This window comes from Falco punctatus (genome assembly GCF_963210335.1).
Source record: "Falco punctatus genome assembly, chromosome: 8".
In the NCBI taxonomy this organism is placed as follows: domain Eukaryota; kingdom Metazoa; phylum Chordata; class Aves; order Falconiformes; family Falconidae; genus Falco; species Falco punctatus.
This window is the reverse complement of record NC_137588.1, coordinates 7,456,042-7,484,008: the sequence shown is the minus strand read 5'-3', so window position 1 is coordinate 7,484,008 and position 27,967 is coordinate 7,456,042. Positions and strand designations below refer to the sequence as shown.

Genomic DNA, 27,967 nt, shown 5'->3' with positions numbered 1-27,967 from the left:
ATTAGCCTCTGGGACAAATCTGCTATACCTTTCTCCTACAAGTCCTTGCGTTAGTGTTTTTATTCCTGTGGGAAAGGGGCCACCAACATCTGGGCTTAGTTCCCTTCTAAGTAACTGGCACAGAAGCAGGCACCCACGTTTGCGTGAACGAAGGGGTACGTGCTAGATCTTACCTGTTGTGTCTGGAGCCTGCAAACTGCTGATGGCTCTTCCAGGTTCCAAGGGCAGGCCAGCAGTGGATAACCAGGCAGCCTGCCCTGCTGCCTGCCCCCAGCCTGCTGCGACGGAGCTTTGTGCTGGAACACAGAGGAGGAAGTTTCCCTTTCAGTTGATCAGCTGTTAGTTGAGGGATGTCAAGGGCTACAGTTACTTTGCTGGGGCTGGTGACGGTTTTGCTGATGATTATCTGCTCAGTGTCATCTCTGACACTTTGCAGCGAAACCACGTTTCCAGATTAGACCTGCTGTCACATTGTTGTCATTTATCTGGGTTTAAGGAAAAGCTACCAAAGTGTTTTGAAATGCTCAGCTTCTTGCAAACAAGCACTCCACCCCCAAAGTAAGTAGGGGAGACCTCCTATCCTTACTCCAGGGCTTTCCTCCTGCCTTGGTGGGTAGTGTGACATTTGTCTAAGGCTGTGCAGCACCCCTTCTCTGCAGCCTTGCCCCTCTTCTGATGGGACAACTTTTCCAGCTGCACAAATGATAAGTTGCATCTGCTTCCAAAGCGACCCACAGCCCTTGGAGAGGCTGTAAAGTTTTCACTGGGGGAGTTATCGTTATTTCCCCTTTTGGGGTGTTGCAATTGTGGGGCAGGGAGACACGCGGCGAGGCAAAGCCTGTGCATCAGCAATTTTGAAAGGCTAAAACTCATCGACTCCTTCACAGGACGCTGCTGGGTGGTGGCTTAATTTGCATTAACTGCACACAGCTAAGGGAATTGATAATAGACCATATTCTCCGATATCAGTACTATTTGTCGGCTTTTGGTGTGTCAGCTATATTGTCTCCATTTCACGGTTGGCTTTGCCGGGCCAGGCTGACGTGTCTCAGGTTATATCTCCTTTCCTATCTATGGCTGATTTCTCCAGGTCAGCTTACCTGCCTCCTCATACAGGGCATGGGTAACTTGACCACCATAAGAGTGGAGGGAACATGTCCTGTTCTTTCACTCTCTGGGGTGGATTTGCCCTAGAGAGGGTCCTCTTCATAAGCCATGAAGTGTGGATGGGTAATGCCAAACCCTTTGGGAGCCCCTTGAAAATGGAACTATTCTTTCCTTGACACCAGTGGGATGGGAGGGAGCTGCATGACTCGCTAGGTGAATTCCAGAGGCTGAAGGTAATTCCCAATATGAAATCTTCCCTCTTGCTTGTAAACCTTTGGTTCTCATGGAGTGTTTTGCCTGTAAAGGGCTGAATGCATCATACCAGCTTGAATGTACTTGATTCCACAAATCAGCACCTGCTCAACAAAGTCCCAGAATGAGCCTGTACATGTTGGGTTTTTTTTTTTTTGAGTGCAAAATAAGGGAGCCATTCAATTCAAGCTGATTTGCAAGAATAAACTGAAGAGGGAGAATAACACTGACAAAGCTCAGCACTCCTCAGATGAATTCAGCATTAATCTCTATTAATGATTTAGCACAACCATTGAAAGCATCATAAAACAGATGCTGAAGAAAATTCAGATGTCCTGCTTGACTTAATCTCCAGACATGAAGTGTCACTTACACTTTTGAAGAGTTTGTCTTCTTATTGGTGGCAGGACATAGTAACCACAGTGCCTGGTGTCATGAATGCATGGAGATTGATAAGCTAGTGCATGTTTTTTCTTCTTAAGAACCACCCCATTTGAGATACAGCAGATCTAGTTCTGCTTTTTCCATCTGTGGTATGCCACTGCTAGGAATTGTATGCTCACAGAACACTTAAGATTGGAAGGGACCTCCAGAGCCCATCTGGTCCAACCCCCTACTCAAGCTGGGTCCCCTACAGCCAGTTGCCCAGGACTGTGTCCAAATGGCTTTTCAGTACCTCCAGGGAGGGGGACTCCACAGCCTCCCTGGGCATGCTGTTCCAGTGCTCGGTCACCCACAGTAAAAAAGTGTTTCCCAACGTTCGGAGGGAACCTCTTGCATTTCAGTTTGTACCCACTGTCCTGCTGGCAATTACGTTGTCTAATGCAGCCCAGGATACCATTGGCCATCTTTGCCACAACGGCACTTTGCTGGCTTGTGTTCAACTTGGTGTCCACCAAGACCCCCAGGTCTTTTTCTGCAGAGCTGCTTTCTGGACGGTCAGCCCCCAGCATGCCTTACAGGAGGCAATGCCAGAAGCCTCACTGAAGGCCAGGTAGACAATAACCACTGCTCTACCTTAGTCTACCAGGTCAGTCATTTCATTGTAGAAGTTTCTCATGTTGGTCAAGCATGACTTCCCTTTGGTGAAGCCGTGTTGCCTACTCCTGATCATTTTCTTGCCCTTATGTACTTGGAAATGGTTTTGAAGATTAGCTGCTCCATCACCTTTCCAGGGATCAAGGTGAGGCTGTCTGACCTGTAGTTCCCTAGGTCCTCCTTCGAGCCCTTCCTGAATACAGGAGTGACACTGGCTTTTCTCCAGTCCTTGGGCACTTCTCCCAGTCACCATGATCTGTGATGATTGAGTGGCCTTGCAATGACATCTGCCAGCTCCCTCAGCTCTTACAGGTGCATCCCACCGGGGTCATACAAATGTATGTCTAGTTTGCTTAAGTATTCCTTGATCTGATCCTCTTCCATCAAGGACATTGTCTTCCTTGCTCCAACTTTTCCCCTTGGTCTCTGGGACTCTTATCAGGCAAGCTGGAAGGACAAGTCCTGGCATGGCTCCAGCATAGCTGTCTTTGTTTCTGACAGGCGTGGATGTCTCCAGAAACCTGGGTACTTGTCTTACACCACTGGGAATTGGGGAAATTGCCCCATTCTATAGTTTGGTTTAAGTTTGTGTCCAATTTGCTTCTTCTCAAGTGCATTGCTGAGAAGAGTGCAGGTGGCCTCAGAGGGGAGGTCTGGGTGCTGGCCTTGGCCCAGAGAATGGCATCTGTTCCTGAAGAGAGGAAGGAGAGGAAGACTGCTTCTGCCCAGGCACCAGAGGGAATTCTCAGCTATAGGGGTTTTTCAGGAATGCAGGGTGGTCCAGGCAGGAGGATGAGTGGCAGGGTGTTTGTGCAATCTAGAGAAGAGCAGGGGGCTTGCATCCACCAAGGCATGGATCCACAGCCAAATCCTCAAGAGCCAGAAAGTTCCTTCCCCAGGAGAAGCTAGTCTGTGTTCCCCTTAGGGGAAGAGATTTACATATATCCATATTTCAGTTCCCCAGTGGGATGCTGCACACTGCAGTGTGCGTTCTGCTAGCCAGTCATGGGTAGGGTGAGGGTTTATTTTCTGAATTTCAAAGGGGGCTTATGCACTTGAGTATTCAAAATGAATAATTCTGGCTGCTTTAAAGCAATTATCTTCTTTCTGTGAGCAGTCTTCAAAGGAAATGTTATTGTAGACAAGCCATTAGGGAAACAGATGAAATGCTCTGGAGCTCAGATAGTTACGAAGAGACCAGTTCTTCGGTTGCTGGTCCTTGCTCTCCCCATGTAGCCCTTTCCACAGGGAAATCCAGCTTTCCTATGAAATTAGCTGTGAGGTGTAAACTGGTATCTGTGCCTTTCTAAGGATTTGAAGTGGCCGGGATATGTCAGAGGCACTCCTTGAAGCAGGGCTGCAGGGCTTGTTGATAGAAATGCACCCAGGTACCATTACATCCAACTGAACTGGGCAACTGGAGCTGCAGAGTAGTTTCCCTCTTGTGGATTTCTAATACAAGGGGTGCCCAGCCTAGTCAAAGCGATGGAGTCCTAAAGGCTAATGCTGAGCAGCGTTAGCATCTCTGAAAGCACTGCTCTGAGCTTACACACCTGCTATTAGCTGTGAGGTATGCTTTGCTGAGATAGCTGGAACATCTGCTCCTTTGGGGAAGCAACATCACACGGAGAGTTGCCTCTGTGTTTGGCATGAGGAGTCACCATGCTTCAGTTTGCAGCCCCTACCCCAAATTTTGGCCTGACCTTGTAAAGGAATAGCATGTTGTCTCCTGGTTGTGCATACAAATCTAACGAGTGGTGAGGTTGTGGGATGGAGAGGCTTGTGCCTGTTGGCTCTGGGGAGGTGAATTTCACTGCCCGTGCCTCAGAAGGGCTGTTGTGCCATTAGGCAGCTGACTGGGTTTATTTCAAAATAATAATAATAAAAAAAGCTGGTTTAAAGCTTTGATGTGCATGCCTGTCCTTGCACCAAGCTTTGTACATCTGTTTTGCTGCAGGGCCAGGCTCTGATCCACTGTGGACGCTGAGGATCTGGTTTCTTTAGATTCTGGCTCTAGCTGTGCTGACAAATCTGACTGTATTTGGCCTGTCCGGGCTGACACGATCTATTAGAGTCAGGGTGACCGCTCCTGCGATGCCTCCAGCCTGTGTGCTGGGGCAGGGGCAGCCGTGCCTGCTCGCTGCTCTGGTGGCTCAGGTGGCAGGCACAGCTCTCCAGATACAGGGCCAGAGCCTGGAGCATCGGACACTGCGTATTACCACGAGTTATTCCCTGCGTACGCGTGTTTTGTGTGGGCAACATCCTGTCTGGGCAGACCAAGCGTGCCTTTAATTCCGTGTGAGATGTACCTAACGGAGCTGGTTGCCCACATCACGCAGAACAGTGGTGCCACCTCTACGAAAAGAGCACGCAAGGAGCTGGAAAACCTCAGGGTCTCACTCGGGGTTGCAACAGCTGTCGGTGGCACAGGGTATGGCACATTTGGCGAGAGTTTGTGTGCTGCTAGCAGTCACAAAGGAGGGTCCAGAGGGACACTGTCCGGTCTTTCCACTCCCAGATGCTTGTGTCCAATGCTGTCTGCTCTAGCTAATATTACAGTCAGCCTTCTGTGGCCATGACGCCTTGTATGACATGAAGGTCACCCGTCTTGTCCCAGCCATGGCAAGGTGTTGTCAAGCCAGGAGTGACTGGAGTCTTACTTCAGGGTCCTTAAGCACAAGACTATTTTCTTTCCCTGAGAAACTCTTAAGCCAGCTCAAAAAGCAAGGATAAGCTCCCTAACATGGAGTGGCAAACAGAAGCCTGTCGGATCAATGTCTTCTTTTGATCAGCATTTCTTCTTTTTTTTATTTTTTTAATTCTTTTGATTTACTGGCTGGAGCAAATGGCAACAGGAGAGCCCCACAGGTGTGTTTCCATGCATGGAAGAGCTTGTTTAGCACTTCTCCAGGTGTTGCTTTTATGATTTTGGATCCTGGACTGACATGTTGCATAAGACCTCACGGTCCGTGCATCGCCTGTTGAAATGGGCATGTCCTGGAGCAGACAGGGGAAACAACGAGCTGCTGCTGACCCTCGCTCTTCTCTCCTGGGATGCTGGTAGACTTCTGCTGCTGTTACCTGCTTGTTAGTGGCTTTTTCAACATACCTGTGCTTACCTGAAACGATGCCTGCCAAAATAGTGGCCATCTGTGAACAAGTGCAGCACAGGTGACACCAGTCCCCTATACCACTGGTCCAAAGCCCACTCTAATCCCTGCCCAATGCTGTGCTCAGCAATGCTGCATGCAAGAGAGGAGAGAGAATGCAACATGACCCGGGGTAAGGATCATGTCTGTTGTGACTTAGGAAGGACTATGGTAAAAATTTCTATGCTAGCTATGATCGCATAGATTCAGATTAAGTCATAGCTGGAACTTGGAGAGAAAATACAGCTCAAAACTTCTCATTAACTTTCAGGTTGACAGGCGAGGTGCTTGGTCACGCAGTGAAATGGAAGGTTGATCAGTAGCAGCGCCTGCACCAGCAGAGAGCAGCAGGGCCAAGATGCTGCGGTCGTAGTGGCTCACGGCAACCTGTCAAGGTAAGATGCTCCAGGCAGGCAGAGTGATGCGTTGTGCAAAGAGGCTGCATGGACATTGAAGCCCTGCTTTCTGAGAGGCGAGGTGCCCGCAGCCATAGCATCTGTGTGCTCTGGGCTCCATTGCAGTCAGGTGAGCTGGAGAGACTTTAGCTGTGGCTATATTCACTGTGATGGGTCACTTGGACTTTACGAGATGTGATGGGAGTCAGCTCACCATCCGCTGAGCATTGTGATCTACCAACTCTGAACTGTCTGTTCTTCCCCCAGAAAGCCTCCAAATACTCTGGTTTTGTCTGCTGTCTTACACACTTTAATGCATTAGGAAGTTTTCCTATATAGAAGCTTTTCTGTGTGCATACTGAGATGGGGTGGGGTGGAATCTCAATTGCAGCAGGTGCTTGAAAACACTGCTGCCAGAGCAGATGACAAAAACAAAACTATCCAGGAGGTGAGCTGAAAATGACATCAATCAGCAGAAAGAGACCTGCAGCCCTTTTTGCAGATATGCCCAAATGACAGGCTTGCATTGGCTATTCCGAGTCATGGAATGTTATGGTTATGTTTCCTTACAGCCTTTCTTTTGGGCTCAGACAAGCAAGGCTTCAGGGCGCAGAGATTTCTCCCAAAAAGCAGTTTAGCACTCTGCGGCAGCTCTCTTCAAGCACCCCTGTGCCAGCTCCTGCACAAAAAAAGGCAAATTCCACACCAAAGGTGGTGCATCCCCATGTTCTTGTATTTTTGCACTTTTTTTGAGAGAGAGAAAAACACATCTCTGCTCTGAGAAAATGAGTCCCAGCCTTCTCGGAGCATTTCACCCTTTGTAAGAGGGATGGGCCTTTCTAAGCTCAGCCTGCGTGTTACCAGCTGGGCTGGGAGGAACAAACCTTGTGTCATTGCAAAACATGCCTTGGACATGCACACTCTGAGACCTAGCAAGTCTTGATGATTGCTCTCCTCTAATCCTGGCTAACAAACTTTTTTCCCCACAACCTCTCTGTATGTCAGCATAAGCCAGGACTGTCTGTCAGGGGGGAAAAAACCTGCTCTGGGCCAGCAGAGCTTTTCTTCACATGAGGACATCTTGTATGCATTATACTTCTGAGTGGCTCGAGGTAGATGAAAACAGCCCAGCTTAGTACGGGCATGACTATGTTTTTGGGGACACCTTGAGAGCACTCCAGTGCTTCTGACATTCAACCTCTTCTTGGCACTCAGTCTCTTTGTCACTGCAACGTGGCACCCAGAAAGCCACGTGTATGCTGTGTCATCCTTCATAAAAATCTCGTTTCATTTGAAGCTAGAAGCAGAGGAGAGTTATTTGGGACACAGACTCAAGGATGCAGTAGTCTGAGATGTCACCAACGTCCCGTTGGCATACAGAAGGTGTTGAGGCAGTAAGCTGTCTGTCAGGATCTTCAGGAGAGTAAACCAAGATGCTCCATAGCAGGCATGAAGATGTCCTCACCAAGGGCCACCCAGCTGTGTGCTTCCCTGACCTGACTCATCAGGTACAACCTGGCTTGCAAAACCCTCCTGCCAACAGATCGGAGCATCTGTTACATGAGGTTTAATCTCTGTGCAGCTCAAACCCTCTCTGGGAGCAGGAGATGTTGGTTGCAGTTTGACAGCTAATGCCTGGCTTTGTTAATGTGACACAGCACCGAGGAGACACTGCCTCCAGGTTCTGGCTCAAGTGTGTAACACACATTTGGAAAATGGATTGTGATTTATGACGAAGCCTATACAACGCAGCGTGGCTGCACCGTTTGGCTGCCTGTGTATGTACTCATCTCCTAGGGTTTCTTTATACCTTCTCGATGTTTTATTCCACACTCCATGTTCCCCTGCTGTGCTTGTCAACCTGGAAATGAGACTTCGAGGGGGCTTAGCCAACCAGGGTCAATTGATGCTGTTCCCAGCCCATTTCCAGCACTTTTGCTGGAAAAGTCACCACGCACTTTTGCTACAGCCCTATGAGATTGTAGCAGCCCGTGGGGAAGGGATGTCTCATCTGTTGTATGGAGGATCCCTTCCTTGGGTTTGGAATTAAGGAAATTATTAACAGTTGGACTCGATGATCTTAAAAGTCTTTCCCAACCTAAATGATCCTATGATTCTATCTGACCTGGCTGTGACCAAGTTGAAAGCCAAGCTCCTGGGCTCCTTCGACTCATAGGCTTCTGCCTCCCTCTGTGCCATGTCCTTGTTCCAGGAGACTTGCTGTCTTGTTATCCAGCCTGAAATACTCATGGGCCAACTCCTCCTAACAGAGACCAGAAATCTGGGTCACTGCTTGTGGGCTGAAGTGTGGAATTAAGTAGCACTTGTTTGATAAGCTTGCTCCCTGTAATGAGAAAACATCCTGGTGTGATGTGAAAGCTGCCTTTGAAGCCTCAAGAGATTCTGGAGAGAGGAAAAATAGAGGGAGGGGGGAACCTAACCCTAAACTTAATTGGCATTAAGAACTTGCCTTTTTTGTACTGAGATTCTGCACCAGTGTGGTAGCTGTGCTGTGATTGTTGCAGGAATGAGTGAGAACTCCTGTGTGTTCAATTTGCCATCAGCCATGGATGCATGTGTCAGTTCCCTCTAATTATACAGATCAGTAGTTTTCCTTAGGGATTGATCGTATTTCAACGCAAAGGCACTCCAAGGGCATTTATGACAATTTACCCATAAACTGACATGGTCGCCTTTTACAGCAGAGGCACCCGTGGTTGAACCAAATTTCTGCATGTCTCAGTGCACCCTCGGAGGAGACAGCCACAGCCCTGAGAGAGCACGGAGGCAGCTTTCTTCTGAAGAAAACCTTTCCTAGGAAATCGGTTCTACTGCCGTAGCTTTTTGAACCTCTCCGATACTCTGCCGCTGTCCTTGCCCAAGGGCCAGGTTTGGCCAGCAGTAGCCAAGTCTGTTGGCTACTAGAGTCAATATCCTTCCGACGGAACACAAGAAGTTTTCCCTTCCTCTTGAAATCTGCCCCGTTCTGTTTCTTTGTAAGCGTTTAGTGTCTCGGATAAGTTAAATGTACCTTTTCAGAAGTTTCAAGCAGTACTTTGTAGAGAGGCACGAAGGAGTGTACAGCCTGAGTTCACCAGAGTTCATAAAATGTTTGCAATTCCCCAGTCATCGCTGGAGTTAATGCTAACTCGGGAGCCTAAACCAGAGGCCAGGTTTTAAAAGCTTATGTCTGTGCAAAAAATAGTACTCGTCTTTGATCATCATATCCACCATCTGACAGCTGAATTGTTTATCCAGTGGAAAAAAAGCTGTCATTTTTATAGCCAGCTATAGCAAATGTGAACTCTGACTATAGACAGGGCAGCCTTAAGGTATCAGAAGTTTTATTTCTGTGTTGTAAGTCAAGAGGAATTATGGAGATGAGTGGGTTTTAAGACCGCACAGTGTAGAAGCAGAACGCATGGGGACAGAAGAATATCGACAAATTGCAGCAATCTGGTATTTCAAAATAAAGCTAGTGCTTCCTTTACTCACGCACATGGATTTTATTGCAAGTTGCTCTGATTTTCCTGCGAGATCTCTACTGCAATGTTCTTCTTGACATTCTGTGACATTCCCAGCTCCTGAAAAGCTTCAGAAATTAATTCACTATGATTTGACGTTTTTACCTTCGGAAGGGTGCAGTGAGTCAGGGTGTCTTATTTAATATGGTCGTATTAACACTTCCACTGTTAAGAGATTGTTAAAGTTTTTTCAGGGCTAATTGGTTTTCCAGGTAGAAGGGCATTTTTCAGATTTTACCATCCAGAAAAAAACGGGGCTCTTTCAGAAAAATCCTCTTGTTATGGAATTTAGGTAGGAAGCATGAGACCTACAGTCCTTGTTATTGCAGAACTCATTTCTTTTTTTCTAGAATTTTGTTTTAAATGGTGGTCTTTGTTATATTTCTGCATGTGTAGATGTCTGTGCAACTCCACTGTAAGACTGGGATTCTACATGGGCTTTAATACTTCACCGAGGACCAGGGATGTGTCGAGACGGACTGAGTAGGCTGGCACAGATTTGGATCTCGGCATCTGAAAGATAAGGTGGTACAGCTGGGTGGCTCTTCCTTAGAAAAAAGGTAGATGAAATGCAAGTGGCAGAGCTGATATGGAAAACTGGGAGGAAAAAGGGAAGACCTGTGTGTGCAAGTCCTGACCCTGCTGGTAGAAGGGAGAGCTGGGCACCACCTCTGCTGCCCAGGGAGGACCTGCGCCAGCATCCCTCGCTGCCACTGTCACTTGGCCAAGGTAGCAATGGGGCTGCAGCTCCTGCCAAGGTTGCCCTGGGATTTTGTCTGTGTGCTAGGCTGGAGGGAGAGGTTATGGATGGTCAGTTTGCTGGTTCTTCCCTTGCCCTATTTCCTGAAGAAGGTCAATGGCCAGGGGCTTCCACTTCCTTGTGCAACCTGGTATGTCTTTCTGAGGATTAAAGCTATATTTTGAGATCTGTGTAAGACTACTGGCCTCAAAACCCTCTCAGATCTGAAAACATGGATGGTGGTCCCTGAAAAGGCAGACAGAGATGATTTGGGCAAAAGGTTCTTACACTGTTCTGCTGCATGGCAGCACCCTTCTGCCTCCACAGGCCTGTACTGAGTAGGGATGTCTACAGACACTAATATATGAAGTTTTGCAGTGTAGGGCTTCACGGGTTTTTCCTCTGCCAGATACAATAATGATGTATCTGCATTAAAGTCATGAGAGGACCCCACATCACCTGCCTTCACGCTGTTTTAACCATGATGCTGTATTTTGTGCATGTGCCTGTGCTGCAGAAGATGATACGCTTTGGAGCTGTGCCAATGTGTTTAACCAGCTATCTTTGCCTTGCCTCTACTATAGACTCTATAGCTTTGAAACTCATCCCCGGCTTACTTTCTGTGCAGAAGGAGTATAGCTTCGATGACTTAATTTAGGTGCAATTCTAGTGACTGATACTCCTTCTTGCATCGCTTTTACTGTATATTTTATCAGGAAACACTGCAGGCTATACCCATTAAGCTGCACTCTCTAAAATACAGTATTTGAAGGTAGAGAAAGATACGCACGTCTGAACTGAACATCTGTCCTAGAAGGAGCTGAAAAAGCAGTATGTGCCAGTAGCTCTCATGCTGTCAGCAGGCAGGGGGCTGGTCTCACGTGCTGGACCTTAGCTAATCACGCAGCCTTACTGCATCAGGTGCTGTGAAGGGCTCCTGCGCTACTGTCCCCCCAGTGTAATACCCTGTGTCACTTTGTACCAGCCTTGGGTCTGCTGGACCCAAATCTGGAGCATGCTACACCGTTGTGAGGTCCCTGAGATACCACTGCCCTGCTCTACGGCATCTCTTGTCCCCCACTGTAATGTACCCCACTCACTCATCCATCGATGCTGACTGACTCCCCACGAGACTAAACCAGGCTGATGCTGCCTCCTGGATATCCCAAGCCTAAATCCCTCCTCACTCCTGCTGTGAAAGCAGGCATCAACAGCAAGGACCTCTGCAGGGTCTTGCCACTGCCTGTCCCAGTGCTGCTGCCTGGCATGAAACACCAAAGGATCTTATTGCATTTCTGCTCCAGAGGGTTCAAACAAAAAGAGCTTTGTGTTTGTGTCTCATGTCTTAATTTTAACGGAGGCATGTTTTTGCCCATGCTGCAGTCAGGAGACTGGCAAAGAGCAAGCACAATAAGAGCAAATGGGCCAGGTCCTCCCTCCTGGATTGCATTTAAGTGCAATAAATAAAGAGAGGCTGTGCAATGCTTAACGCACCAGAAAGCATCTTGCCAGCTTGGCTCCAGAGGAGGCCATCCCTCCTGCAGGTCTGGGGAGTCAGCTGAGGGGACGGGAAAGTTTCACAGCAGTGCTCACAAGCCCTGAATGTTAACAGCAGCATCACTGCTGTGCTTAAATGTGGCTCTTGCTAATGAGACGGAGCCATGTTTCCCCCAGACAGGTCTTTTTCTCCGTGCCACAAAGCCATGATGCTCTTTGAGATTAATGACAAGGTCTGACTGGGGGGACTGGTGTCCTCACTGGGATGATGTATGGCCTATCAAGTCTGTTCCTGCTGAGAGTGACCCTGGTAAGCAAACTCCTACCTGAGCACTGGCAAGTGTTTCTAGGAAGTTGGAGCAAAACCTGAACTGACTCTGGCACTTTGTGACTTCCATGTCACTCCAGGCACACTGTGACAATAAAACTCTGATGAAGAGTAACAGGGTCATATTTTTCACTCAAATGCATGTTTACTTTTGTGAGACAGTTTGGCTGGCTCAAAATGAATTCAGCTAAGCTGATTTTTGAAACCAGGCAGAGTCAGAACACAGGCTGCTTTTGGGGAGGCTTTAAGGCAGACCAGCCTTTTGGCATGGACCTACTTCCAAAACATCTGAAACCAGCCTGGACCAGACTATCTTTTAGCTGCCTTTTACTTGTGGGTTTTGATCTCTTATTGGTGTTTCAGTAGGATCAGCTTGTTTACTATTAGGTATTTAAAGGTATAAACTTCTCACGTAAGACGAAATGTAAGAGATGGTCTGATTTTACAGCAGATCACTTTTTTTACATCAAGTATTGAGCCTTGAAGAATTGCTTCTCATTGTTACATACCCTGTTTGTGAGCTCTGGCATGAATGAGGGATGATGGAATTGGGCTGACAGGGGGAAAAGGTCAGGAATAGAGGAGGGAAGAATGCACATTGAGTAGAAAGTGGTTGTCAGCCTTATCTAACAGAAAGAGAGGGAGATGTCCACAGAAAGGACTTCTGCAGGATCAGCAACAGGCAAGTAATGTTGGAAAAAAGTTCTGCAGGTGAAATGTTTTCTGGCTGGAGGCGCAGCCTGGCTGGAAGCTTTCTGTCAGCACTTGCAGGAATTGGGTGTGTTGACAAAACCAAGCTACTTCTGAGAAGAGCTGAGGAAGGTGCTCTGAAGGACTTACTTCTGCCCAGAAAGAGGACGAAACTCATCCAGCACGGTGGCGGCACCATAGAGGGGCTGATGGATACAGAGAGCAACCTTCAGGTCTGCTTCCAGCCAAAAGAGGTTGTTTGAAAAAGCATCGTTGTTGACGTATGTCTCTTTAAGGTTTGTTTTCTGACCAGCCTGAGTGGCCGCTACATCTTCAAGTGGGAGAAACTAAAAGGTAGCAAACTGCTTAGCTAGCCCTGCCACCCTGCTGAAGGGTGAGGGGGGCTTTGTAATGAAAGTTAAAGCCCCCTGGTCCTGTATTTTGACTTGGCATCTGTCAGTGTTTTCTTTATGCTGCCAATGGCTTAATAATCCCTCTTATTTCTCCTGTGCCATACAATGCTGTCTGCTCAGTAATTACGTAGCTGCTCTTCTTCTTTCAGATGGATGGATACCTGCCAGGAACAGTATATAATCCTTCCCCAACACTGAGCACATTGTCCCAGGCCATCTCCCTCAGCGCTAGAGAGCTGCCGTGTGAAGAGGAGACGTGAAACTCCTGTTTGAGAAAAGCAGAAGATGCATTTGCATCCTGGAGGTACTCCTGGAACCTGAAAGGGCTGGCTGACCTGCTGCAGGTTTGTTTGTCTTGGGGGGACAGCCTGAAATCCGGGCTCATTCTGAGAAACCACATGGGGGCTCCTCAGCCTCCACATCTTTCTGCTTGGTAACCCAAGAGGGGAGAAAAGAGCACTTTGTGGCTGGGGAAATCCCTACTCTGGTGCTTCCTAGCTCTCCCTGAGGAACCAGTCTCGTTATGGATAGGGTATGCTGCTGGGAACTGGAGGAGTGGGACATAGCTTGAGAAACTCCACTGGCCCTTTGAATCCTCTGTAAAATAGGGATGCCCCAAGAGTTGCTTCTGCATTGAGCTACAATATAGGAGGTTCACGTTCAGCAGCATCTGGGAACTTATAGGTAACTGGGCTCTGGAGCTGTAGAGCTTTCTGGGCAGCTCTCTTGTCCCAGGGCATGTACAGATGTGGCACAGATGCTCCTGCGTGTGTACGGTCAGTTACAGCAGGTGTGAATTTTGGGTGGTCCAGGGAGGGCTCAGACCTAAGCATTTCTACTTGTCCTTGAGATAACAAGTGAGCCACTATCCTCACAGGCTGGAACAGTAGCTTGGTGGCAGCTTCTCAGGGACACATCAAAGCCAAAAAATCTTGTATTGGAGAAAAGAGTGAACTATGTTTGGTGTGGGCCTTTTAAGTAAAACCATGTCAAATGTATCTATGGTTTTTGGTGCTAAAAAAAGACGGAATAGCATCTCCTTGCCAGTTTGAAATTAGGGACTTTGCACTGGGGACCAGACTGCCAGACCACCATTTTCTATTTATCGCCCATAGCAATTTCCTTAGCCTTTAGGAAGCAAGATGGGTAAGCTGAACATTATAATTACTCTGGAGGTTACCAAGGAGCTTTTTCCACCCCACTGAAAACTGTTCTGAAGCTTGTGCTGTGACTAAAGTTTCTTGCAAAAGCCTGGCCAAATAATACTTTGAGGTGTCCTCCGTGCTTATGTGTGAAGGTCAGCCATGAATTTTGTGCTTCAAAGAGAGCCAGGCTGCAGGTAAAGTCATATGCAGCTCCATATCTTTTTTCCTGCCTTCCTCCCAGGCCTTTATTCCCAGAGTTGTTAGGCAGCTACTATTGCCTTATGACGGAAGTAATCATGTAAAAACATTTCTGTGCAATTAGAGCTGTAATCTCTTCCTCACCAAAGCATGCCATCTTGCATTTACCATTCACACCAGGCTAGATCAGGGAGCATCCCACCTTCCACGTGTCGTGGAAGAAATAACCTTTCTCATGCAGCTCTGCAAGGGCTCTTCCTTGCTTTCATTGCTGCCCGAGTGTTGAAGACTACAGACCTGTTCAGGAAAAAAAGGGGGGGGGCGGGGCGGGAAATGGACCACAGAGAAGCTCTACCGAAACCCACTTTCTCTACCAGCCCCTGAGTGTGTTTTTTTGCACAACATGTTGGCCTCACCCGAGTCTTTGACCCCAAGCAACTCGGCTGTGTGGAGACAAACCTCACTTCTACCCAAGCATGATTATCCTCGTCACTAGCCATGGCCACCATCACCTGTGTGCTGAGCCCCTCATGCTGGTGAAGGCACAGGCACTGACCATCCATCCTCTGGATGCAGAATCCCAGGGTGTGCGTGGCCTCTGGCTGCATGACCTCTTCTACCTTGTTTAGTTGGAACTACTCAAATAGGAGGCAGCAGGAACTTCCCCGTGTCATTCTGCAGTCATCTTTGGTTCTCTTGCTGTTTGGCTTCTCCACTGTCCCCCAGACTGCTGCATGTGTAAAGTCAGGAGATGTTGGTTGTGCCTGTGGGCTGCTGGGCTCGATGCCTTCTGCACTATAAAACGGTGGGTATTGCCCCCACTCTTCAGAGCTGTAAAGGTCTCACTGTTCCACCTTCAGAGCTATAAATCTTTGGTGCTGTATGTCAAAAATGGCAGCTATAAATAAATATATTTTCTTTATTATTTATTATTTTATTTATAGATTTATTAACCTATAAATAACAAGCCAGTGAGGCCTGGGGTTACACCCGAGAAGGTGACCTGGCTGGAGCTCTGAGCGTGGTCAGTGGCCCATACCACATGTATGCCCAGGTTACTAAGGTTAGGCCATGAGTTGCGACATCCTACAGAGTGCGCGCCTGACGTCTGCTAATAAATAGGAGAATTCCTCATCAAGGTGGGAGCATTGCACTGGTTCTGCAATGCACCCACAAATGCATCTCGGTATTTGCAATCTGAGCTGCAATCAAATGTGCTGAACATGCTCCCTCGATAACAAGGAGTTCCTCTGGTGCTATGCAGTGGGGGTTAAAGGGTTAAACCATCCCCGAGGTAGGTACCTGGAGCTGCTCTTCCATAGACGCTCTGCTTCATTCCCTTCTCCTCCCACCCCCTCATCCTGTTCATCTTCCCAGCACTTCAGTCCCCTTATGCATTTGTTATCCCAGTCCCCTTGAAGGCAGAGGGTGTGTTTCCTTGTACATATCTTGGGGATATCTTGAATGCACGGTGCATACCATGGTTCTGCAAGAGAACTGCAGGCTCTGACCTGCCCCCCTCTCCCCCACCGCATTCCCAACTCTGCTGGAGTTGTGGGGGAACGTGTTAACGTGAACCTCGCACAGGCTTTGGAAATCTAGTGCTGTTCTTGTTTATTTTTGTAGTATGGTGTTCCTGCTGAGTTGTGACATCCCTTCAGGGCTCCTTGTTGGCAGCAAGACTTTGCAGCCTGTCCCAGGGGCAGTCAGTGGGCGCTGATGGAGCACAGCACTTCTACAGGACCACGGGGCTTCTTGGGATACGGAGAGGTAGAGCTGAATTTAGAGGCATCTCGGGTCTAGCTGGGGCTTGACAGATCCCTGTGGGGCCAAAATACAGAGAGGACAGAGGTGGCCTGCTGCCACCTCCGCTTCAGTCCTCTTTTGGTGTTAAATGTGTGCATTAGACACTGGGCACCTTCATTCTCTGATGGGAAAGCCGTGGATGCACGTGTGGTGGCCCATGGCCTGCAAGTAGACTGCACAGAGAGGACTCAGCCCCTGCTGTCTCTGCTCCTCTGCTGGGGTACAAACACGTGCTTTTCTCTCCAGAGAGCCACTGCAGATACGGTCAGATGGGCTCCAGGTCTTGAGCTTGCAGTCATTTTGGTGGCTGAGCCACGAGAGCTTCTCACCACTCTGATGGCAGCTCCTGCCCCCTGCACATCTCCTCTTGCCTCTGCTTGGTGCTGCAAGAAGCTCTGCACCTTCGTTTTAATGACAGAGCTCTGTGAGGCCGGGAGGGCTGCCACAGCTTTGCAGCTGGAGCAACATCTGGGTGCTGAGGTGGGGTTGTCCTGACCGGAGGGTCCCACAGCTGGATCTGGTGTTGGAGGGTCCCAGGTAGGCGGGCTTGGAGAACTGGCGGTCTAACTGTTAGAGAGGCAAGGTGAACTGCAATCTACTGATGGGGAAACTGGGGTGGACCACTTAGAGATGCTCCTGCAGACCCAGCTCCTGCTTCTCTTGAATCAGTCCCCTGGGCAAGGGCCCTCACGGTGAGCTGGTATCCAGGAGACAGGGAACGGGCTACCCTCAGGTGATGTGATGGGAAAATGGAACCCTGCGCCGTTCTCTGTCAGGCTTTTTTCTTAACTTCTTCTCATGCACCTGTGGCTGAATCTGTCCGCTTCTGTTCATCCATGTCTACAGTCTTGTGTGTATGAAATCAAGGGAGCTTAACATTAGCAGGGAAACTGTGTGTGCTTGAGACCTTGTGCCAGAGTTAACTCAATCTGCAGAAAATGCTTTTTTGAGCAAAACAGAGAGTTTGGGAAATTAAGTTTTAATTGATTTCTGCCCCTCACCAGATACTGAAATGATGTGTTAGTTGTGGGAAGAGAGGCATATCCCTTCTTGCAAAATTTAATATAGTTCTCTCCCCTCTGATAGTTGATGGGGAGAAGCAGAGTTTGTCTTAGCTGAGAGCCATGCAGTGAAAGCATTTCTTCATCCTGCAACAGGGTGTAGAGGAGCTGCAGGTATGATGCTGCGTGGATGGCCAGAACGTGCATGCAGAACGTACTGCTGCACACACAGACGCCTGTAGCAGGCAAGGGGCTTGTGAATGCACTGAAGGTCCTCCTGAGAAGGGACTGAGCGTCCCAGGTGGAGATTTGGGAGTGCAGCTGTGTATGGAGGCACTGTACCTAGAACTCACATTTACACCCCCTGACCGTTGAGGAGTCAATATGGGAGTCTTCTTTTAGTGCCTGGGGAGAAGGAGCAGCTGTCGCTGGTGAAGTACAGGTCACAATCTACCGTGTCTAGAGAGGAGAGGAGTGAAAGACCAGGGCAGTTGCAGGGAAAGTGAGCTGGGTCCGGCTGTTGTTGTCCAAAGCAAAAAGGTGCCTTCATCCTCAGCCAAAGGCAGCTCGCTTCCCTGCCCACGGGCCTCACGGTGTTGATAACTTCCCGATGCTGGTTGCAGAACATGCAGGGCACATCTGCTCCCCTTCCCTGGGTGGGTGCATCAAAGCACGGGCTGCACGGGCTCTGCACTTGTGTGCATGTGGGAGAAATTAGCGGTGAGCGTGTGCATGCAATTAGCTGCCCAGCAGTTCCTACAGCGAAGGGTTCGGCTTTCCCCCTGCTGCGCGAGGACGGCTCTCTGCTGTGGCCGTGCTCTGCGTGCGGCTGCCACGGATGTGGAGGGGAAAGCGTGTTTTCCTAGGATGCCTTTCCTTTGCTGCCACAAAGCAGCAGCTTCTGAGCCGTGTTTTGTGTGGGGATTCAATCTGTCAGGCAAAGAACAAAGTTAACCTAAAGGGGAGCTTGGCAGGGAGAGAGACCGCATCTCATTAAATGTCAGCTGGAAAAAACTGCCCAGAATTAGACACATATTTTGCAGATCAGCTTATTGTGTCATTAAGCCTGCTTGAAGCCAACGTGCAGGCGAATGTCTCTCTCAGCCATGGAGGGGAGGGATGATGCTATAAAATACCCGGAGCTGGGGTCTGCACTGCTGTTAATACCTCCAGCAGCAGGCAGAGCTGTTTAGGGGCTGTTACCAACTCTGCTTCTGCTGGTGCTTGACTTTTACTAGAAAACTGTCGGTGATGGTGGAGAAGGCAGGAGCCAGCATGAAGCCGGATTTAACAGCTTCCCTAAAAAAGCTTCCAGGAAAGGAGTGACACCTGTGGTCCTCGGTACAAGGGAGGCAGGGAGGACAGAGTACATCCCTGTCTCACCGTGCCACGTTCCTGGTGAGCCATGGTGGGAGCCAGCAGGACAAACTTCAGACAGCAGCTTGAATGCAAAGGCAGCAGATCAGGCAGGGCAGGCTTCAAACAGAGAAGGGAACTTCTATTTTTTTCATTGTTTCAAAACCCTCTCTCCCACCTCGCCTTCTCCCCGGGGATGTATGCGTGCAGCAGTGTGGGAGACCTAAGAGAGCTCTTCAGTGACACTTGCCGGCAGGAAATCTCACAGACCAGTTCCCTCTGCCTTTCTCGAGTCCTCTTTACAGGTCCCCACCTTTTGTCACAGTCCACAGCTGTGCCCCAGCTCCAGCAGCCGGACTTGAGAGCAGAGGAGGCACCCTGCAAACAGCTTGTGCCATGCTTCCCTTTCGCAAGGGTGACTGGCCGCCTGGTTGCAGGGATGCCACTGACACATAACCGAGCCCTGCATCTATCACTGGCTTGGAAAGATTCTCTCTCAGAAAAAAAGCGTGATTTCCCCTGCAAGAATATGATGTTCAGCTCCTTTTTTAAGAGTACATCAGGCCAGGAAGCAGGGAAAAAAACCCTAACCCTAGGACTTCACAGCTCTCTACTGGGGGTAACTTACTCGTGGTCTCACTGGAGGCTGGTGTGGGATATAGTTCTTTGGTGCTTACTATGCTTCTGGTGTCTGTGCTGGCTGGTGACCTCCAAGTGTGGCATCTCCACACCCACCCAAGCCCTTGAGCTTGTTTGGAAAGAGCCCTATGGTTGGAAAGAGCCTCCTAGGTTACTGGGATAGAAACAAGCATGTCTGAGGTCTAGATGGGGCATCTTTTAGCTAGACCTTGCGTTACGAGGCCAACATCAGCAAGATGAAGTTGACAAGAATTGCTGGGGTCTTAAAGCATTATCTCTGACAAATTGCAGGGGCATTTTCTTCCTGCCGTCCTCTGTATGAGCCCACCTGCTAAAAGGCTTTAGATGGAAGCTGGTCCAGTCTCAGCAAGGAAGTCTGAGGAGTTGGCAGTCCTGGAGAGAGGAGTGCAGTTGGGTTTTGGATCCTCACATAAGACTTCGGACCTGCATCTGTCATGGGTCTCCTAACTGACTTTGATCTTGTTCTGCTCAGCTCACTTTCCTGGCTGATTTCTTTTCTAGGCTTTAGGCTCACGTTGAGATCTTTGGGTTAAAAAGTGTATTTCTGTTATTTATTTCTTGAGAACGTGAAGTCATGGGCCAGGGACTAACTTGTGCTTATATACAGACAGCACTTTCATGGAGAGCTGGAGCCATCTGCTCTGCAGACCAGATTCAAAGGGTCCTCCCCTTCTCCAGTGAGCCAGCCACAGTCGCAGAGAAGACCCCCCTCAGTGCCCCTTTGCTGCCAGCCCCAGACACAGGAGGAAAATGCCATAATAACCACCTGACTGGGGAACTGACAACCCTTTCCCTGTATTAAAAACCTGTCTTTTCACAGTACCCGCCACTTCATCTTCCAGCTACGGAGAGAAAAGGAAACTACATTAAAAGGTAAAGTCACTAAAGAATGACATTTATACTGAGAGAGAGAGAAAATGACTCATTCACTAAAGCCTAAGGGCAAATTCAGTAGCTTCTGCATCTCAAATGGCTCTGTTCGTTGGCTTTAAAAGATTCCTCTTCAACTCCCATGCCTTTTTCAATACAGTGTTTCTCCTGTGCTGATTGACTAGTTTCCTGGAAATCTGTGAGCAAATGCAGCCTTCCCGAGTGGTCTATCCAGGACGTCTGCATGGTGAAGTGTGTTTTTCCTGCACCTGGTGGGCTGGTTCTTCAGCAGCAGCCTTGAATGAGGCTGGAATAACTGGTGAAAGTGCTGATGCTCAGACCTGTCTGTGTCACTCCAAGGAGCAATAGGTGTTGTTTGTGGCTCTCACCTCAGGTTTTGGGGTGGGGCTTTTTTGCTTTGTTGTTAAAGCTCTCCTACAAATTTTGAGGTTTGCTTAGGAGGGCGGGATTCCCCTGTGCCTGCTGCCTTCTCGAGCTGTACAGTGAACTATGTGGCTGCTTCATGCACAGACGGCTTTGGGTGAAAAGCTGGAATGACTTGCACAGGTTTGAGATGCTGCCAGTATCTCAGTGGCTAGTGCGTTGGAACCTTCCAGGTAGTGTTCTTTGTAATGGAGCTGGATGACGTAGTTTTGTCCTGAATGCAAGGAAACACATTTCACTCAATGTAAGGAAAGGGCTGGGGGCAAGCTCGTCCTCCCTCAGTATGACTTGATCTTCTATAGCCGTGGAGCTCCCTGCCTCATTTTTCTATTAGATCTCATTTGCTGATGGCCAGGCCTGCAGGGGATGTGGCAGCAACTAGTTCCCATCAGTGTGTTGCAGAATTAAGTTTATTACATTGGAAGGTTTCAGCTGCATCTGAGTTTGGTGGTAGATTCATGTTTTGGGGGGAAGGAAAAGCAGCTTGGGATCCCTTCCATCATTCAGAGGAGGCGAAGGCTGCATGATGCCATGGAGAGAGGATGTCACAGGAGCTCAAGAAGGAACAGTCTGAAAAAAGCAAACTTTTTTTTTTTTTTTTAACATTGAAAATGGACTCTTTGGAGGAGTAATTCTATATAATGGTGTCTGTGGGATTATGCAGAGAAACAGAGACAGGGCTGAACTGGGAGTTTGGGCTGACATATCACATCTGCATGGTATCCTATTGACGGTTACTTCTTGCAGAACACAGCCGTTCCCCTTCTTGTACTGTCCCGGTTATAGATTTTGCAGGAGGCAAGAGAGAGCTGTATCACAGGGTCTGAAAGCTCACAGCAAAAGGCAATTTGTTTCTGAGGCAGAGAATAATACAGGATGTTTGGATTTGGGATACAGCTGATCCCTTGTGGTGCAAGATTGCATTTTTAACTGTCACAGTAGCCCCGTGGTGATGAAATATCTCCAGTTTGGAGATGCCTGCTCTCAGCTGGTGTAAATCAGTGCGGAGTCTTCCAAGGCTGTGATGACTGATAACAGTTGAGGTCCTGGCTTATGGTTTGTGTGCTGCTTGCGTGTGTACAGGAAAAAATGAGTAACACTTTTTTTTTTTTTTTTTTTTTTTTTTTTTTTTTAAAACTTGTTCTGCAGCCATGCAGAAACCCCTCCGCCAGGGGCTCTTGAGCTGCTGAACAAAAGCAGCTGAGCTGTCCGGGCAAGGTGTGTTCCCCACCCAGCATGTAGGATGCTGGTGGCTGTGTGTGTGTCCCAGTCCAGCTCAGCGTCTGCTACCATTGCGTCTCAGCCCCTCACCCTCCTCTGAAGGCTGGAGAAGTTTAGCCAAGTGGGTTGCTCTTGGGGCGGTGCTAAGCAAATGTGAATTGAAGATCAGTAGGAAGCGGTGTCTCTTTGTATTGAAAAACCTTCATTTCATTGTCTGCTTGCAGAAAACCCAAACCTCCCACCCAGCCTGTGCTCTGCTCCAAGGCCCCTCCGGCTCCTCCCCACCCCTGCTCTCCTCTCCCACCCTCTGCTGAGGTGAAGTGACTACACAGTAAATCTATTAAAATATTAATGCAGAAGACTGAAGCCCTCCACTAAAAAGCGTGGCCCAGAGAGAGGTCATTTGTCTGCAGATAGTTAAATCAATACGTTGCTGAATCACTCTGCAAATTGAATCGGTCGCTGGGGCGAGGGAGCCCTGCGCGGTGGTAGCTGTTGGGCTCTCTCAAGCCTTGCTGATGCTAACGGCTTGGAGCGGGCAGTGCCCACCCACAGCTGGCTGGTGGCGCCGGGGGACACCAGGCGAGGAGGAGAAGCCAGGAGAGCCCCACGTTCATGGTCTGCCCCAGAGCTGCATGGCAGCTGATGCCCCGCTCCTTGCTTTCCCGCAGGAAAGGCAACTCTTCCCTCCCGGATGGTTTCACACAGCCCCCTCTGGGGCCATACAAGGGGTCCTCCCCATCTTGGCCATATTGCTTTGTCCCTTGGGTCAAGCTCTGTCAGCTGAGCGCTGCTGCATGCGTGTTGGGTCCTCAACGGGGCTGAGCCTGGTGCAGGCTCCCCCCGACACACGGCATATTTCATCACCTCCAGGCTTTCAGGTTAACCTCTGGGCAGCCCCACAATGATGGGTCATCCGATTTTTTAGCCCACAGGTATTTCCAGACTGTTATCTCCTTTAATCATAACTTGGCTGAACAAGCCTTATTGAACTCCGTGAATCCCGCCACATAAATCAATCCACCAAGACCCCGGTTGTGTGCTGTTAATCAGCTTTGAGCTTGCTCTGGTTTGTCAGCCTTTCAGGGAATGGCCTGCCACAAGCTCAATGAAATCCAGATGCAATTACCAGGGTCCTATAGAAAGGAAGGATTACTTCCCCGCTGTCTCTGCACAGCTGCATTGGCCTTTTGTTTTTCTGCTGTATTGCCTTGCTATGTGACAGGTCCGGGCTAATCCATCAACGAGTCACACTTGGTGTGGAGCAGGAGTAATGGTCAGAGCTGGTTCAAAGGGAAGGAGCACCCTGCCTTGCACAGCTGAGCAGCAGAAGGCAGGCAGCAAGGGTGGCCCTGGTCAACATCGTTGCTTGAAGGTCCCAGTGTGTAAGATTTGGGGCTGTGTTTCTGCACCTGGTTCATATGGATGTTGGGTACGGACCACACAAGGGCTAAATTTGCTTTTGGGTAAGTGCATTGCAGGTGTATGCTTTTGGGTGAGGTGTCAGCAACGGGAACTTGGAATAATGGCTCACGTGATACACATGATCTAGCAAGCCAAGGGCTGATATTGTCAAAGATTGGACCAAGACCTAAGCTTGTCTGTAGTGAGCTGCCATGAACACAATGCAAACGCAACCTTCCGAGCAAGGATGGGTGTAGGAGTATGGCTGTACGCTGCACACGTTTCTTTTTTTAACGCTATTTGCAGAGCCAACAGGAGCCCAAACAGGGCTCATCGCTGCTCCTGGGGGTGTTGGCGTGCCACCCACCTGTGAACCCCTAGCACCGCCACATGCGTGCGGGAGATGCTGTCAGCTCTGCCCCTTCTCTCGTGGCCTCCATCCACGTATGACTTGTGGAGACGGTGGAAGAGAAGGAGCAGCCCTCCCTGCAAAGTGGGAGAATGGAGGGAGAGCCTGGGTAAATAATAAATCCAGGGAGACCACAAAGGGGAGGTCAGAGTGGCTGGTGCTGGACAAGTGAGGGACCTGGATGAGATAAAGACCAGGCATGCCAGCTAGCAGTTGAGAAGGGCAGAAGGAGGAAAGAAGAAATCTTGACAGTAACAAAGGTATGGGTTTTAAGTAGCTTCTGAGGTATAAAAGGGCAAGTAGCTGAGTTGCTTCCAGCATCTCGATCCAATGCTGCCTGCACATGAGCAGTGTGATCTGCTCTTGAGAGCCAGCCAGCACCCTGATACAGCTGGGTCCACGGTAAGTCTGTTGTCTCGCTAAAACAACAGCTCCAATGTGTCCTGTGTGTAGTCAAACCAAACAGCTCTCTGCCGTGCATTCAGGTGAGAGTACCCAGGAAAAGGGTGCATGTGCCGGAGACACACCAGCCTTTCCAAAACCTCTGTGTCAGTAAAGATGTCTGAGACAAAATGCAAAAAAAAAAAAAAAAAAAAAAAAAAAAAAGCAGCTAATGCAGCTATTGAGGTGATGAAGGAATACGGATATTGAAGAAATACAACAGTCCAAGTCAAAAGTCCTCAGAAATGGACTCTGCTGTTGGTTAGCCCTGGAGACTATGCTGGCTGAGCTTTCGTACAGCACTGTGCATTTGAACTACGGGCAAAAGCATTGGCACTTGGAAAATAGCTGTGTCCTGATGGATTTGACAGATCTGCTGGGTGGGAGGGAGCACGCTTTGGAGCGAAGCAGAGCTTCAGGTTACGGCAGTGTGGTTGACCAGGCATAACTTGTGCCTTGAACTGAGATAAACTGGGCTGGTGGCAATGAAGGACATGGGAGTCCCAAACTAGGCAGATGCTTTTCCTCTCTCTTGCAGAAAGGCAACATAACTAAAGCTTCCTAGCATCTAATTAATTTTCATTTACTCCCCACGAACAATTGTCAGTGGCACAGAGGGCTGTTAACCTAATCTCTGATCCAAGGCTTGTGGAAGTGAATATGAGCCTCTTCGTTCCCGTCAGCAGGCTGTGGGTCTGGCCGTCGAGATCAGAGCATGAGTTTAAGCATCTGGAGCCATGGATCCTCTCGCCACGCAACTAGATTTTGTAAATATAACCATTCATCTTACTCTGTCATGTTTCACCCAACTACTCATATTCTGGCTGTCTAAGCTCCTCCATTCCTGTTTCCTGACCTAATCTCTCCCTTTTTAAAGCATCTCCACTGTTACGTTGCATCAGGAGTTTTATTTCTCTAACTACTGAGTTTGCTTTCATCTACCCTTTGTAACAAGACTCAGTGCGTATCTGAAATCCCTCTCTCATGTCCCCACACTAAAACCTTCCCTGCAGCCTGCCTGCGTTTCTTTCACAGCTTAGTTCAGGCAGCAAGCCAAAAACCTCAATGAATTGTTTTTCAGAAAAAGTTCAGCAGTCTTTTTGTCCAGCTCCTGACAATTCAAGTAAATCCTGTTCCTGAGGAAGCTGGGCTTGCGCAGGGTAGCAGAGAAGCATCTTGCATCCTCCTGCTCGTCTGCACACACCGCAGGTAAGCAAAGGACGGGGATCTGGGGGCAGTTTGCAGTGCAGAGCTGGTCCAGAGCGAGGAGCCTGCGAGGTCCTTCCCAAGCCACGGCTTCTTCACTGCTGACTCTGTGTCGGGATTTTTCCCTCTCACTCCACAAAACTGGACTGGATCTCTCAGAAAAGGCTTTTGCTGGGCTATTAATCTTTCCTAACAGGTGAAAGATTTTGAACTGCTTTCTGCAGCCTGGCTCCATGTCTGTCCGGAGCCTGGAAGAGCAAAGCCAGACCTGGAGCTCTGTGAATCCCTAAACTGAGCGCCAGTGCTGGGGCAGGGAGGCACAGGGGGTCTGCGGCCCTGCTGATGACCATGATTTGTCCACTTCATACAGAATCCTTTGAAAATAGACCCAAAAACATGTGTGCATGCATAATGGGGCAGGGTTGGGGGGGGATATTGGTTTTAAGGAGTCACTTGCGTCACTATGTGTTTCTAAATACAAGGTTCTCCTTTCCCAGCCATGCTGGCCTTAGGAAGTCCCTAGGCTCCTTTCTGATTTTGAATGAACCTGGGGCCTTTCTGGGCTGAGCTAAGCTCAACGAGGAAATCACTTGCCTGCTGCAGGAGGTCACTCCTGGGAAGATGGGGTGGCACAGGCATGTGCCAGCTGCCTCCTCACCTGCCTGGGCATCACCTGCCTTCCCAGAGCTCGGAGGTGCCCAGCTGCCGCATCGCCTGCTGCAGCAGTGCGTCCTTTGCAGGCACGGCCACGCTCCCAGGAGGATGCCTGTCAGTGTGAGTCTCTTTGCTGTCTCCTCTGATTAGGCAGCTAAGGACAGGAGCTGGACCAAGACAGCCTGCTCATAGGAGCAGCGGGCAAAGCGGCATGCAGAGGAGAGGCAAGCTGAGCTTGCTCGTGTCTCCTTTCAGGGTTGCAGCTCCCTGTGGTGGTCTTGAGCTCTGCATATTTTGCAGCCTTGTCCCATACGGGTCTCATCATCCTATACTGCAAACAAGCAAACCTATGCCCACCGTAGGGTCCCAAGGCAGTACAGGGGGCTATAGGTCTCTAGCATGGGCTTGCTGCCTGGCAGGCTGGACCCATGCAGCTTAGGGGAAGAGGTGGCTGATATCAGCACGGGAAAGTCCCTTTGTCAGAACCTCACACCTCCCTCATCGCCCTAACAAAGCCCATACTCAGGGGAGCACAAACCCACCCTTTCCTGGGGTTGCCTGGAGTTGCTTTCCTCAGTTTGTTCTTTGTTTTTTGTTCCTGAGCTGCAACACAGGCAAGAAAGGAGCCCACACTAGGATCCCTGGGGGCAAGCAAGCTATTGTCCTTAAAACAAAAGAACTTTTCCTCAAATGTACCAGCAACAATGTGAAGTGCCCGAGAGCCTTTACTTCATCCTGGACCAGGCTTCCTGATGTTTTCCTGGATGCTTGTCTGGTCTGACAGCTCTGAAATTCAGGCTTCCTACTCTGGTTGATTCCCCCTCGCAAGGCTCTGAGTGGATATCTGAGAAAGCCCTCAGGACCAGAAAATGTTTAGCTAGAGACGAGGAGCTATGTGTCTCCTGTCCCTGCTCCTCAAAAAAGGGGGTGCTGCTGCATTTGTCAGGGCTCAGGACCAGGGTGGAGCAAGAGACAAGCGCTGGTGCAGCACGGCTCCTCCGCTCAACAGGCAAGGAACAGTCACACCAAGAGCGCAGAGCGAACAGCGCGTACCGGGCTGGAAGGGGGGTCTCCGCTCAGGCACTGCATGCTTTAGAAACAGAAACACCAGACGGATTATGGAGAAATATTGCAGGACCTCCCCCTACTTTATCAGCATCTTTAGAATTTTCTATATTTCATTTTGAGGGGAAAAGAATGGCTTAAGTCAGCAAACAGGTTAAAACCCCAGCAGAATGGTTTTCCCATCCACTGTCACCTACTTAGCTTCTATCTCTGCTGTGACTACCAGCCCCTCCCCCTCCCTCAGACCGGCCCATGGGGAAAATCGAGATGCTCCGGTGCAGCCTGCACTTGTCTCATCCACGCTGCACTCCCATGGAGACCATCTTCACTCAGCAGCAGAAAGACCTCAGCCTCAGAGCTGCTCCAAGCTTCCTGGGATGGTCCAGAATCGGGACTGGAAATGAACGCAGATGCTGCCACTGCCTGCTCACGTTATCCCAACAATCCCAAATTGAAGAGACCTTTTTTTCCCTAGGAGGTACTGGCATTCCTCCAAGCACAGGGGGACCAGATGGAGCAGTAACACAGCTAAAATTGGGAGGGGGGAGGAGGGGAGGGGAGTATCTGTTAAGGAGCTGGCTTGAAAATAAGATCATGTAAAACAGCTGTTGCTTCAAGAAACGGTTTTGTTGCTGAATCTAGAAAAGGACAGTATGGGGGCTGATGTAAAAAAATCAGCCCTGAAGATCAGATGTTTAGACTGTATTTTGAAAGGTTAGCAGGTCAAATCTGGAAACGCTGGAAAGTGTAGGGGGGTTGTCTGTCTGCTGAACTGCACAACAGCTCACTGCTTGGCTTTCTCATGGATGCTCCTTTGGGACAGTTGGGGGGTGCTCTGGGAGGCAGTCGTTCACCTCTGAAGTCTTCAGCATTCAGAACTGTGAATTTCTCCCGACACAGCTTCCATCCTGTATTACCAGAGCGGACTTCGGCGCATCAGTTCCCTGCGATGTAG

General features: G+C 49.2%; 2 long non-coding RNA genes across 2 annotated transcripts in view; one reads left to right on the top strand and one right to left on the bottom strand.

The window, feature by feature from the left end:
* The window catches only part of LOC308068748, a 50,294-nt gene that overhangs the window by 7,171 nt on the left and 15,156 nt on the right, over window positions 1-27,967 (bottom strand). The window contains exon 3 of the long non-coding RNA XR_013930115.1: window positions 174-27,956. This is a non-coding gene — a long non-coding RNA (uncharacterized lncRNA). The remainder of the gene's footprint in view (window positions 1-173; window positions 27,957-27,967) is intronic.
* The window catches only part of LOC308068746, a 56,298-nt gene continuing 53,072 nt past the window's right edge, over window positions 24,742-27,967 (top strand). The window contains exons 1-2 of the long non-coding RNA XR_013930108.1: window positions 24,742-24,854; window positions 25,169-25,296. This is a non-coding gene — a long non-coding RNA (uncharacterized lncRNA). The remainder of the gene's footprint in view (window positions 24,855-25,168; window positions 25,297-27,967) is intronic.